Below are 15,452 nucleotides of genomic sequence, written 5' to 3'. Positions count from 1 at the left end.
TTCAGATCTTCTGTGCATTTTTCAGTTGGATTATTTGGCGGGGGCAGGGGGTTTGCTATTGAGTTGTATGAGTTCTTTATATATTTTGAATATTAACCCCTCATCAGATACATGATTTGCGAATATTTTCTCCCATTCAGTAGGTTGCCTTTTTGTTGTTGTCGCTGATTTCCTTTGCTGTGCAGAAGATTTTAAGTTTGATGTAATCCCACATGTTTATTTTTTGCTTTTGTTGCCTTTGCTTTTGGTATCAAATCCAAAAAGTCATCACCAAGATGAATGTCAAGGAGCTTACTGCCTGTGTTTTCTTCTAGGACTTTTATGGTTTCAGGTTTTACATTCAAGTCTTTAATTGGTTTTCAGTTAATTTTTGTGTATGGTGTAAGATAGTGGTCCAGCTTAATTGTTTTGCAAGTTGCTGTCCAGTTTTCCCAACACCATTTATTGAAGAGACTGTCCTTTCCCCATTGCATATTCTTGGCTCCTATGTTATAAATTAGTTGACTGTGTGTGGGGGTTTATTTCTGGGCTCTCTATTTTGTTCCATTGATCTATGTGTCTGTTTTTATGCCAGTATTTTACTCTTTTGATTACTATAGCTTTGTAATATAGTTTGAAAACAGGCCTCCTTGCCTTCTTAAGTAGGATCTTCTTAAGTAGGATATGCAAGTCAAAGAGATGGATATGGATATGCATAGAAATAATGATCCAGATGGCTAAACCATTCGACTGAAAGACAAGTAATGGGGTACGGAAGAACAGAGTTAGGATTAATGATTCCTGACTTGGAGGCTTCGAAGAGGTGGTGTTGTATATTCTAAACTGGAAAGGATGACAAACATTTAGAAGTAACTCCAGGTTGACAAAGCAGCATGAACAGGTGTTGAGCCCAATGATGTATTGGGACATTTTGTCCCTGAGAACATTTAGTTTTCGTGTTGTACCAGTTAACATGGTTTTGGAGGCAAGGAAGTGAATACCCAATGAAAAGAGGATTTATTAACTCAGAAAATTGTATTATCTCATAAAGAGGCAGCAGTTTTTAGGGTTGGTTAGTCAGAGGCACATCATGACATTCAGAATCCCCAGGTTTTCCCCCTTTTTCTCTCTGCCTTGCTTGGCATTGACTTTGTCCTCAGGCTGCTCTTTTCCCAGTTGAAAGTTTGCTGCTTCACTCCAATTATCTACTCACAGCTGTGTTCAAAAGCAGACCAGACCAGTGTGTCTCTTCTGTTTCTTCCCCTCCTCCCTGCTCCTTCCTTCCTTCCTTCCTTCCTTCCTTCCTTCCTTCCTTCCTCCCTTCCTCCCTCCCTCCCTCCCTTCCTTCAGTTTTGGAGGCCAGAAATTCGACATCAAGGCCCCCATTCCTTTTTGTTACAGAAAAATAACTTTCCCAGAAGCACCCAGAGGGCTCCTTCTTAATCTGATAGGCCACATCACCATGTCACATGCCCCACCTAATCCATCAGGGGCTAGATGACATAAAATTACCGTGATAGATTTAAATTAATCAACAGTCATCTCTCTAGGATTTGAGAGGGGATAACCCTCCCTGAACACATGGTCCCCTTTAAATTGGGATTCTATTAATAAGGAAGAAGGTGAGTCTGTACAGTTGTTGAATGAGCAACAGCAATATCTTCACAGTTTTTATGAGCAGACATTGTAATCAGACTTATACCAATACAGATAAGCTTTCATCAAGAAAATATTTTCTGAGGGCAACTTTATTAAGCTACTTCATTGGCAGTATATTTTACTTTCTTCCACTTTCATTTTAGTTTTACTTAAATTATTTTCACAAGTACAGATTCTTTCCCATATAAATCTTATACCACAAATTTATTTCGTTGACTGTTTTACATGTTCTTATTAAATTTTGTTGATTATATTTGTAGGTTTTGACATTATTTTCTTTTGAGACTGTTATTTGTACCAGTTTTCTTGGATCAGATTTTGTGGGTCAAGAAATTTTACTATTTTTTAATTTATTATTATTTTTTTGCTGCGCCATGCAGCTTGTAGGATCTTAGTTCCCCTACCAGGAATCAAACCTGCGCCCTTGAGGTGTAAGCATGGAGTCCTAACCACTGGACCATCAGGGAATTCCCTAGAAATTTAATTTTATGTTGATTATTTCTATCAATAATCTTCATTAAGAATTGAATGCAACTAATTAAATCTATTTCTCAGTTAATTCATGAAAAACTGTGAGCAGTTCTTCTTAAGTATGCAAAGATTGATCTGTTGTTCAGATTGCTGTGTTGCAGAGGTCTGCAAACTAGAACCCCACAGACCAAACCTGGCCTGACACCTATTTTCGTAGGGCTGTAAACTAAGAATGATTTTGTAGATGGATATTTGTAATCTGTTGGATGAAAGGGAATGTGAGCTTTGAACCCCAGTTAAGAAAAATGTTACCCGCTCCCCCAAATTAATTTCATTTTTAATTAATAGACCTGTATTACAAAAATTATAATCAACTAGTATTATATTTTGAATTTTGTCAATATGGAAATGGAATTTGTTTTCTCTCTTGTTATATAAATATTACATAATATTTTTGATTTTGCCTCTTGGCTCCCAAATCCTAAAATATTTACTAACTGGCTCTTTACAGGAAAAGTTTGCCAACCCCTGTTCTATTGTATTGCTAACCTGATTCTTCTGAACACTTACACTCTCCGTTCCCTACACTAACTGTCTGTTCCATTGGAGTTACAAGAAACAAATAGTGGCGAAGTCAGTGTGTTCTTAGGGTCAAAATCATCGTATCAAATGTCCAGCTTCAGTTGCGAACATAGCATGTTGGGGGAGTGCAGTCATATTGTTCAGTGATGAAGAGAGATAGCTCTTCAAACTGTAACGTATTATGTCAAATAAAAATACAAATTGATATAAGAGTTTTCCGTAAAAGTCAGTTTCTCCTTTTTTTTTTTATTAAAGTGTGATAAATCTAACATGTTAGAAAAACCAAAATATCATTGCTTTCAAAGCATCAACCTTTGAGGGCAACGTAGTCTTTTGAGACTTGGGAGAGCTGAAAGGCCTTGTATGTTTTCTTACTGAAGTTCACTCCTTTTTCTTTCATTTAACAGATGAGGAAAAAGAAAATAATAGAGCATCCAAGCCCCACTCCACTCCTGCTACTCTGCAATGGTAAGTTCCATTCTGAGCAAGTTCTCTCTTGATGGGAAGCTCATATAACTATGTCTTCCTACAGACAGGACAGCATATTACTTGGGTATTTTGACATTGTCATAATAACTTGACATCCAATAGTCCATATGCAATCAGTTTAATTTGTAATTATGCATAAAATACTCAACTTAGATATAGACAGGAGATTTGAATTTTCATATTTATTTTATTTGGGAATAGATTTTTTTTTCCATCATCAAAACACTGGCAAGGACTGGATTCTACATGGATGTTATTAATTGATTTTAATAGAGTCTATTATTTTAATAAATAATGTTGCAGCCAATTATAGAAACATAGGTCTGTTCACCCCTACCAATGAACTCTTAATAAATTAATAATTTATTGCAACTATACTACATTTATTTTAACATTAATACAAATTATCTACTTGAGTGGCTCTCCCTTTAATATTTGGAATTCCTGGACTTGATGTTATAGTTAATGATGTTGTTTAAGTGTTTGCACCCATGTTTGGTATTTACAGGTAAATTCTCCTCTAAGAGTTTTACTTAGAAATTATGTTGTAGCTTTGAACACCAAAGCTATTCTATACCTGAGACTCACCTCTCAGAAGAACTTGTCAGTTAAGGGCTATTACCACTCTAGTTCAGCCCAGCAAAGCTGAAGGAAGTAAGGAACAAAGGGGAAGGAGAGAGAAGTGGGGAGGGGAAAGGAATGAGTCTACTGTGTGCCAGCCTGCATGCTAGGCACTTTGTATACATGCCTCATTTCATTCTCACAATTCTGTGAAGTTGGTATTGTTATGCCCATTTTACAGATGAGGAAAATAAAGCTTAGACAGTTAAATCATTTGCCTGAATATACACATAGCCATGAAGTGGCAGAGGCAGGAACCTGGCTGGGTCACTTTAATTGCAAAGCCTATGCTTTTGAAGAAAGGAAGAGAAAAATCAGGAAGGATGGAGAAGAGAGACTAGATCAGAAGAGGAAGCAGATTGGCTTTAATGAGCAAATCATATTAGATTCTTCTGACTAATCCACCCACAGGTGAGAGGAAAACAACATTGGGAGAAAGCATTCACAAATGTAACTCAATCTTCTCTAACAAGAGTCTCAGTAGTCAACTTGTTTTGCTACAAGGATAGCAGAGGTTGTGTTCAAGAGCTCCATTTCCAGCCTTTTGGCTTGTTTCCATCAGTTTGTCCCTACATTCTTTTTCTCATTGCATTTGCTGCTTCTTGCTTTATTTAAAATTCTACTTTACTTCCCTGGTCAAATCTCTCCCTGCACTCCTTACCCCCAAATTATGGTCACACAGATTCTCATAATGCTAGCGCATTGAATGAGGCATCAACATAAAAGAGTTTGGGGGTGAGAGTTTCTAGAAATGCTAGGAATCAACAGACACTCTTGCTTTAATAACCTGAACATGTCATACATTTCAGAATAAAAAATTTGAAAGGGACTAGAAGAAAATCACCTTGTTCATGTCTGTTTTTCTGTGATTCTCTGACATTTGCCTGGCAACAGCAAGGCTGTAGATAGAGTAATCTCTTAAATCGCACTGCCAGGAATTAACTCCCAGCTCTGCTTTTCTAGCTGTGTGACCTTGGGCAAGGTCCTTCACCTCTCTGTGCCTCAGTCTACCTGTAAAATAGAGATGGCAGTAGTATTTACCTGATATCAGGGGTCCCCAACACCCGGGCCGTGGACCGGTACTGGTCTGCAGCCTGTTAGGAACCGGGCCACCAAGCAGGAGGTGAGCGGCAGGTGAAGCTTTTTGTGCCGCTCCCATCGCTCGCATTACCACCTGAACCATCCCCCTGCCGCCCGCCCATCCATGCAAAAATTGTCTTCCATGAAACGGGTCCCTGGTGCCAAAAAGGTTGGGGACCACTGCCTTCTGGGGTAGTCACAAAGAGGAAGTGAGTTCGTATATACAGAGTGCTTGAACAGTGTCTGGTGTAGGGTGGGTGCTAGGTAAATCTTAGCCATGGATTGCTCAGCAGACCTCTTCCTTCTGAGTCCCACAAGGACATCCCAGAATAGGGCTTTCCTCCTTCCTGACATATGCATTGCCAGTTCTCCTTCTACTGTACGTAATTCTATACAAAATATCGGTTTTTCTAAATAAAAGGTCACATAGATCATTCAGGAAGAAATTTCATCCTCCAATTCACAGAGTTAGGCAGTGGATTTGTTTTGATGAAAAAAATCTGTTTTCAGAGTCAGATCAGGTTTGAAAATGTATAAATTTGAGTATTATTATCAAAAGGCAACAAGTTGTTCAAACATCAAATTGTCCTCTAATTCCTTTTATATTATATTTTTAAGATAGAATTTTAGTTATTAACTCATTTAAGAAATGTTTACTGAGCACCTACTGTTTGCTAGGCCCTATTCTAGGCCCTGGGAATGCAGTAGTGGATAAGACAGACCAAGAATAGGGGCCGATGAGAGAAAAAGTTGGGTGATAATTTAAAAAATTATTATATTAATGATAAATAAATAAACAAGGAATGTATTAGATACGGATAAGTGCTGTGTGGAGAATTAGAACTGGCTGATATGATCATATCTCAGAGGCTATTTTAGGTTGAATGGTGAGGGAAAGCTTCCTTTAGGAGGTGATATTTAAGTGAATATTTGTATGACAAGAAGCCCTCAGACACCATGACGATGTTAAAATCAGGGAAACGTTCTAGGCAGAGGGAACATTGCAGGTCAAGCTCTCCCAGAGGCAGACTCTGAGCTGTGCCTACAGGTGGCCTATTATGTAAGGCACCCAGTATTGACACCATGAGGGTACGAGGGGATGGGCAGAGGGGGTCTCGGGCTGGGAGGAGGCTACGAGAGGCTTCAGCGATCTCACAGGGAGTTCTGAAGCCAGGGTGGGCCTCAGAGATGAACTGAGGCAATGGATTCAGGTTTTTATTCCCCCATCTTGCTCATCACTGCAGGTAGTTTGCCCCGAGGGAGAGGGGATATAACTTTGGTGTTTTTTTTTTAATTGGAGTATAATTGTTTTACAATGTTGTGTTAGTATCTGCTGTACAGTGAAGTGAATTGGCTATATGTATACCTATATCCCCTCCCTGTTGGACCTCCCTCCCACCCCCCATCCCACCCATCTAGGTCATCACAGAGCACCGAGCTGAGCTCCCCGTGCTACACAGCATGTTCCCACTAGCTATCTGCTTTACACATGGTAGTGCACTTATGTCAAACCTAATCTCCCAGTTCATCCCATCTCCCCTTCCAGCCCTGTGAGGGGGCATAACGTTGGGCGAGGCAGTTCCCATTCTGCTGAGGACAACTCCCCAGGAAGGATTCAGCCTCAGCAATCAACGTCTCAGCGGTGGGGAAGAACGCCTCAGTCCTGAAAGGTAACCTGGGCACAGACCACAGTATCCTCCACTCTCTCCAGGCTGGAAGCAGGCTGGGCTTGTTCAAGGAGCTGCAGAAGGTGGCCCGTGTGGTTGGAGCATAGCCAGCAAGGAAGACAGCAGTACAGATGAGGTGGGGGAAGGAGGCAGGAGAGTATGTAAATAGCAGGGAAGAAAAAGTAGGACATTTCTCTAAACTTAGGGATAGAGCCATGCTTAAAACCATGGTGGAGGACATGTGACATCCTATATCAAGTTCCACATGAGTAAACTTTTTTAGACTAGACTTTCAGTATAAAAACTTTGTCTCTCAACAGGAACTGGATGCACCCTCCACTCTACAAGGGAAAGTGATATAATTTATACCACATGGCCCCTCTTTGCTCTGGCTGCCAGGGAGTTCAGAGCTAAGTCTGATATTTATATACTTTTTTTTGTTTTTGTTTTTGTTTTTGCATTACACGGGCCTCTCACTGTTGTGGCCTCTCCCATTGCGGAGCACAGGCTCCGGACGCGCAGGCTCAGCGGCTATGGCCCATGGGCCCTGCCGCTCCGCGGCATGTGGGATCTTCCTGGACCAGGGCACGAACCTGTGTCCCCTGCATCAGCAGGCAGACTCTCAACCACTGCGCCACCAGGGAAGCCCTATATATTTTTTAATCTCTTTCCTTTGTCTAATTTTCTTCTTTTTGTGTTTATTTTGTTAGCTTTTTAGAAAACGGCAAGGTGCAAATAAATTCAACAAATACACATTTACATTTAAATTTTATTTTATTTACGCAAAATGCATTTCCTTATTTTAAAACGAAAACATTACAGATAAGGTTAAAGTCCACCTCCTCCAGAGCAGCGCTGTTACCAGTGAGAAATATGTATGTGTGTGGGTGTGTATACATGCGTGTGTGTGTGTGTGTGTGTGTGTATATATATATATATATTTTTTTTTTTTTTTTTTTACTGTCCGTTGCCTGTGCATTTACATGCATATGTATTGATAGAAGTTTCTGAATTGTGGTTTTTTATTTAGTATTTTCTCCTTTATAAAAAGAATACAGACATAGAACACTAAAAATATTGTTCCACAACCTGTCACACTATCTTGATCCACAGCTTGCTTTCTCCCCTTAGTCGAATACCCTGAAGCTATACCCAGATTAGTCCCCAGAGAACAACCTCATTTTAACTGCTGCACAGACTTTCATGTAAGACAGCGGCAGAATTCAGTTCGCCATTTCCCTCTTTGACCTACATTTAGGTTGTGTCCAAATCTCATCTTTGCCTTTACACATAAAGTCCCAAAGAACATCTTCATATGTCCCCTCACACACCTGCTGAAGTGTTTCTTCTGTCTGGGTATCAGGCAGTGGAAGTGCTGGGCGCACAGAAAATGTTAACAGGATTGCAAAATCGCCCACTCTAATGGCCTTACCATTTTATATTCAGCCGAAGTATACAAAACGCTGTTTTTTAAAAAATGGGAACCTAGCTCCGCAACATGGCATCTCATCCTCCGAGGCGTCTGTATCCTTCATGTTGTCCCCTCTCTCCAGGGGTAGCAGGCAGCCCCAGGAAAGGACCTTGGCCTCACCGCCAAGGTGGTAGCCACTGGCCTGATAGTGCCCAGTTCTCCCGGGACGCTTGGCTTGTTCCTGGAATTGGTTTAGGAGCTATTTGCCTCTCTGCCTTCTCCCACCTTGCTGAGAGCCCCTCCCCATCACCCTAGAGACCATCCCCACTCTAAGAACAAATAATACAACAGCCAAGCAGCTGAAAATAAGCAGGGCCACGTGATCTGGAGGCAGTTCCCAGCAGAAAACAGGCAAATATTGTCAAATGCCTTGCGCCAAACACTTTCCAGCATCCTTGGTCATGAGGTTAGTAAGGCCCAACCCACTGGGGATGGTGAGCCCTGCTGGAATCCTGGCCACACAATAACCTCTATTCACAAAGAGGATTTCGGCAGGGAAAGCAGCCTGTCTGCTGTCCTGGCCTACTCGCTGCCAGCACGTGTCCACCTCCACTGCCCCGCCCTCTCACACACCTCTCTTGTTGCCAGTGTCACTCTGAGCTCCTGTGTGCCATCAGGGGGGAGACACTTCCCTGTCTGCAGTTTCCAGGGAAAGGGAGGCCCTTCCCCAAAGGAAGAGGATTGAAGACCAAATTGTCACTTTCGTGGGAGACATTTTCCTTTCTTTTGAAAAAATAAAAATGAGGCTTGGGTGATTGCTAGGCTTTCAATATTTCAAATCAATATGAAACAAAATAAATTCGGTGTTTCTCTTTAAAATGTTCTCGGAGGCCAGAGGTAGAAAATTGGGCTGGGTACTGTGCCAAAGAAGTACGGTGACGTTTTAGACCCAGCCACAGCTGCTAGGCCAGACCCATGGGATGTCACCAATACCTGACGTTGTGCACCCATTTCTGATTTAATTCTTTATTCAACGGTGGCATAACCTGATTTGCTTTCATAGTGTGAGTTAGTCCACCTCACTCCAGAAAGGGAGGCTAAACATTTTTAGCTCTGAATGTAACCAGAAGTGACATACAGTGCCAATAGGTGTGACTATGTCCCGCTAGAAGTCCTCAGCCAGAGATGGAGAAAGGTAGCTTAAGCAGGACAACGGGAAGGGTGTAAATGTCTCAGAGAATGAGACGCTATGTTGTAGAGCTAGGTTCTTATTTTTAGAAAATAGTTTGTGCTGTGAGTGAAGGTATAAGATGGTAAAGCCATGTGAATGGGCAATTTTGCATCCCATTAACATTGTAATATGTGCCTCCACTCCTGGATACTGACATGGAGAAACACTCCCCCAGGTGTGCAGGGGGACACACATGAAGATGTTCTTTGCAGCCCTATTTGTAACGGTGAAGTGGAGATGAGTAGAGGCAGGGAAGAGATGGAAAGGGAAGATTGAAGGGGGTGGTTTATGGTAGAGGATGGTGCCAAAATCCCCTCCACTGCCATTCGGGGCCACCAGCGCTCTGGCTGCCAACCTGTAGCCTAGGCCCCGACAGGGGGGTTAGCAGCAGCACAGAACTTGTGACACTCTGCTACTGTACTGCCTAGTTTTTGTCCAAAAAAAAAAGAAAAAAAGAAAAGGACTTGATTAATCAAAAAGTGAACAGAGGAATGCCAGAAGCTGGCTAATCCCAGGCCTTTCTGGAGCACCAGTTTGGTAGCTCGTAGGCAAAGCACAAGATTTGGATTAGACTACTGTAGATTCTGGTCCAGTTGAGTCAATACAATGGCAGAAATAAATCCCTGACTCAGTCCATGGCTGAGCAGGGACCAAACTTACAGGTTGGGCCAATACCCCTGGTGTGCCAGGCTTACCCCAGCTGATGTTGCTGGCTGAGCTCACTGGATCTCACGAAAACCGGGTAGAGGAGGCAGGATTATTACCCCTATTGGAAGAGGGCAACTCAACACAGCAGATGGTCCCAGTCTCACTCCACCCACGTGGGGGAGATGCCTGACTCCTTATAAGAAGACCCTCAAGCAAGGGGAGGCGGGGCCGGCGAGGTCCCAGGAGAAACACCAGGGACCCACCTGAACTCGTGTTTGTCTACCCAGCAGCGAACTGTGGGCTTAATTGTTGCAGTTTAATAAAATAGATTGGGTGGGTTTTGTTTATTTGTTTTGGCCTTCTGTAGAATCCGAGCCCACAGGAGCCAAATGCCACCATTTTGTACTTATTTATCATCTGGTGGTGGTCTCTCCTTGGTTCCCATCTTCCTCCTGAGAAACCGTCGGCTTCCTAAAGGCGACGGTAGGGATTGCGTCTTCTCGTTCACTGCTGTATTCTGCGGTGCCTGGCGCATAGTAGGTGCTCAATAGGTAATGCTGACTCACTGAGCACATGGATGCCGGTCCCTAGCACAGAGTGAGAGCTTTAGAAGCATCGTCCCGGAGTTCATACTCCAAGGCGGGCTTTTCCCAGCCAAGCAGTTTGGGGCAAGTCACTTAGCCTCCCCAACTCTCCATTTCTTCCTCCATGTCATGGAGATAAAGTTACCCATTTGTGGGAGTAGTGATAGCAAATATGAACATCTCTGGCACGAGAGTAGGCGCTTGAAAATATAAATCAGATCTGTTAATATAAACAGGCTTTTCCTTTAACCCCCCAGGTGTTAAGATTTTTTTAAACTTTTTTTTGATCTGTGCAAAAGCCTGCTTTCCTTCCTTGCCCCCAGCCCTTGCCACACACACACACCCCCACCCCGCCTCCTTCCTTCCACACTGTTACTGACTGTGTTCAGGTCACAGTGCTAGGAACTATGCTGGCATAAATAGCAGTGGTCCCTGCCTTCAAAGGACTTTCAGTCTAAGATGTGAAGTGTTACCTGAATATTCTGCGCTAATATAGAATGATACCAATAGTTACCCTCCATTGAGTGATGTGCATATGCCAGCTGGAGGGCTGAGGGCTGTGCTTGGATTCTTGTTTAACCCTCACAGCAACCTTGGGAGATGGGTGTTGGGTATCGTTTCCCTCATTTTACAGATGAAGGAAGCAAGAGTCTGAGAGCTCAGGTAATATACCTGAGACTGTAGTGCTTGCAAGTGGTGGAGGAAGATTCAGACTCAGTGATCCCTGACTGTAAAACCGCTGTCTCTCAGTGAAGCTGTTCGGAAGAGCTGTGGAAATCCCCAGGAGGCAGTGAGAGCTCTAGGAGGAGAAGATGTGTCTGCTCAGTCAAGGTGTTTTCCTCTACAGACATAACTCAGCACTCTACATGTTATCAAATGAATGAATACGTGAATTTGTCAAGGAAGAAATGATTAAGGAGTGATCAGCAGTTGGGGCTGGGTGGAAATTAAGCACAGTTTGGTGGAAGAGAAATTTGAGCTGAGCCTTGAAGGGTGAGGCCCAGCAGAGGGGGTCCCCTACCATGGTGGGAAGGCCAGGGAACGTGTACCGTAGCGGGGAGCGTGGCAAGATATGTTTGAGGAACAGCAGACAGTCCCGCCGGCTGGAGAGAAGTGTATGTGTAGGGGAGTGAGGCCAGAGAAGCCTGGAGAAGGAGAAGTAGTCAGGGTCAGAGAGATAGGGGGCCTTGGGTGCCAAGGTAAGGAATTTGAACTTCTGTGAGAGGCAGAGGGGAGCCACTGAAGGGTTTAGACTATTGTCTGGCTCTGATTGTTTGGCCAGATTTTTTTTTCTCACATATTTTGCAGTCTCAGATCTCTCTGATAACCTCAGTAATAAATTATGATGTTTAGCAAGTAAAAAAAAAAATCCTGTTTTCTTTTCTTTGGGTAAAATAGAAGAAAAAAGTTTCTGTCCCAGACATGTCTACAAGGACTCGAGAAGTGGAGGCTGGACTGAAAACCCATGTGAACATATAAGAAAACATAAGTTTAAAATGAGAGCAGAGGGAGAAATTATGCTACGCGCTGAGACATCTGCTCTTCACCGTAAAGCGCTAATACTAAGCTTCCACCATGTGCCCCCGGACGCTGCATGCTGAAACCTTGCGAGGAGGTCTTTTAAAAACGTATACTGCAGATAATGACTCATGTTGGCTAGTGGACCGAAGTCATTATCTCTCCATAATAGGATAGGCTCAATTCAAATATGATCAGGTTGTTAAATAGAAGATCAGAAAATGGAAGACGTGGAGAATGTTTTGGTGATCATTAAAAAAAATATATCCAGGTATAATGGAGTATTGTTCACCATGTCAGACTAATGATGTCCTGTAAAAGTGAGGAGGAAAAGGGGAAATTTCATCAGATATGAAGAGAAATAATTAACTGCCTTTCTGCCATGCCTTGGTCAGGAAGCTGGCATTTCAATTAGCAACCTCGGTACATGCACGGACCCTCTGGAGTTTGTAAGAAGGTTTGGGGAAAGGTGTCATGATGCTATTCCTGTAGAAACTCATCAAGCATCAAAGTTGCCCTTGACTCCAATTACGTGTCTTCACTCACAGAGCTTATTAAAATGCTTCATAGTCATAAGCCACCTAGATACCTTGAGGCAAAGAAGCTCCAGTAAGAGAAACAAAACGTGGATAAGAATGTAGTTATTTAGAAGGCTCTGGCCTTTGGCAGGTACCTGCTTAATTAGCTCAGCCTGTGTGAACTGTGACTTCCACCCGTACGGCTCAAACATTGATAGTTTGTTGCCGCTATGGATTCATTTAATGGCATGTATTTTAAACTTGACCTTGTAGTTAATCCTGATTTCTTGACCAGATTTAGTGAGCAAACGAACCATACAAACAACAAATAGAAACTGAGGCACAGGGGGCTTAAGTAAAGTAACCAATGAGGGGGGAGCCAGGAATTTATCTGGGAACCCATGCCCTTTAGCACAACATTTGGAAGCATTATTCCCGCCCCTGTAACTCACCTCCTCAGCTTTTCTTAATCGTGGGGATGGAGCCCCTTTGCACCCATTCAACCCAGTTATGAACTTGAGGGCTTCCTTGGTTGCTCCCACCCTCCTCACATCTGGCAGCATGAGACCCACAGCCTAGGGGTTATCTCTGCCCTGACAGCCACTCCTTCAGTCCATGCTCCATCATTTCCTGCCCTGACTATTAACGTGGCTCCAAACCGATCTCATTTGTTCGTTCATTCGCTCATTCATTCTACAAGTACTACCTAGTCAGCCACTACGTGCCAGTCTTCACTAGTACTCCTTGTCCACTCACCATAGAGGTGCCGAGGTGACCTTTCCAGAGAATAAATTTGATCCTGGCACTCCTATGCTTTAAAAACTTAACTGGCTCCCTATAATTTAAAGGATCATATGCTTTTTTTTTTTTTTTTTTTTGCGGTACGCGGGCCTCTCACTGCTGTGGCCTCTCCCGTTGCGGAGCACAGGCTCCGGACGCGCCGGCTCAGCGGCCATGGCTCACGGGCCCAGCCGCTCCGCGGCACGTGGGATCTTCCCGGACTGGGGCACGAACCCACGTCCCCTGCATCAGCAGGGGGACTCTCAACCACTGCGCCACCAGGGAAGCCCCATATGCTTTTTATAAGATGCATTCTGAATGGTTTGAAATGCATGTTTGTTGAATGTGTCCATGGATTTTTCTGGCCAAAATCAATTTTAGAAAATCATTAGTAAATATAAGCAAAAAGCACACAGCTGGTTATGCACAAAGTTCCAGCTTCCCAGATTGTTCTTGTCTATGAATTAAACTGGAAAATATCCCACAACACAGTAGCCTAAAGAGCTGAAGTTAAGCTTTCTAAGGAAATTGCTTAGTGGCACTCTCAGTTGTCTAAGAGGAAACCTATGAGACTTGGGGGTTTTTTTGTTTTTGTTTTCTTTAAACGTTCTTTTAGTCTCAATCCATTGCTGGCAAATACAACATATTAAACTTTAAATTAATGCTAGTTACTGTTGTTGATTACATTCTAAAATTGAAGTATAGTTGATTGACAATGTTGTGTTAGTTTCTGGTGTACAGCAAAGTGATTCAGTTACATATATATTAGTTTTCACATTTTTTCATTATGATTTGTTACAGGACATTGAATATAGTTCCCTGTGCTATACAGTAGGACCTTCTTCTTTATCTACTTTATGTATAGTAGTTAGCATCTGCTAATCCCAAACTCCTAATTTATCTGTCCCTCACCCCCTTACCCCTTTGGTTAACCATAAGTTTTCTATGTCTGTGAGTCTGTTTTGTAAATAAGTTAATTTGTATAATATTTTAGATTCCACATATAAGTGGTATCATATGGTATTTGTCTTTCTCTTTCTGACTTACTTCACTTAGTATGATAATCTCTAGGTCCATCTATGTTGCTGAAAATGGCATTATTTCATTCCTTCTTATGGCTGAGCAGTATTCTATTGTATTTGATTACATTATTATTATTCCTACAGCATCCTGGAAACACTCGGGTCTTCCTGTCTCTGAATATTTTTTTCAATCCTGTCTGAGTAACACTCCATTACCTTCTGAAAATAAGACTTTCATAGTAACTCTTCAACTCTGGAGGTTGCTAAACTCTTAGGCCAAGCCATATTCGCTTATGCGGCATGCCCCTCCCCCATGGTTCTTTCCTTTCAGATACTCCATTACAAGCCCTCTTCTCCACTCAGACCAGTGTCTCCATCATCCAAAGCTCGAGCCACATTTGTCTCTTAGCCTTGCTGTTCTCCTTGCCTGGAACCCCCTCCGTCTCCCATGGCAGAATACCACAGTGGTTCACAGTGAGACAAACTCTCCCATTTACCAGCTGCATGACCATGGGCAAATGAATTTCGCTCTCTGTGCCTCAGTTTCCTCATCTAAAATATGGGCATCAAATGGTTATTGTGAGATAATGTATACCCCATGCCTGGCACCTAGTAAGAGCTCAACAGATGCTAGCTGTTGTTGTTGTTACAAAGTTCTAATTCCAGTTCATCATGAAACCTTAATCATCTGTTCCCATCTACACAGTAATCTCTCTGTCTTCCCACATTCCTCTGCACCTGTGGTTGGGAGTTTGTAGTATTTAAATATTCTTATTTCTGTGCATTATTCTCCCCACAATAAACTGCAAAGTGAACTAGGGCATAGATAGATTGTGTCTTATGTCAACACAAGAGCCTACAGGAGGCAGACAAGGAACAGAAAATAGATTGGGTGTAAGAAAAATAGGGAGGAGTGAGGACTCTGGCCAACCTGAGGGCACATGTAACTCTGCCCAATTGTCACGCGGGAATATGGGCCCAGTGTTGCCAGATCTCAGCCTTTTCAAAAGAAGCCAGAAATCCAGATTCTTATGTGAAATGTCCTGAATTTTAAGAGTTGGGCCAACACTGTTCAGGCCAAACAAAGAATGTTTGTGAGACCCCATTCTGTGAAAGCTGCATTTTTCAGGTGACCCCCACGAGTTTGTGCATAAGCTGGTTATTTGGACCTTTGAACTCACTTTTATAGGGA

The sequence above is a fragment of the Lagenorhynchus albirostris genome, chromosome 11 (assembly GCF_949774975.1).
Source record: "Lagenorhynchus albirostris chromosome 11, mLagAlb1.1, whole genome shotgun sequence".
NCBI lineage: Eukaryota > Metazoa > Chordata > Mammalia > Artiodactyla > Delphinidae > Lagenorhynchus > Lagenorhynchus albirostris.
This window is presented reverse-complemented; position numbering follows the sequence as displayed.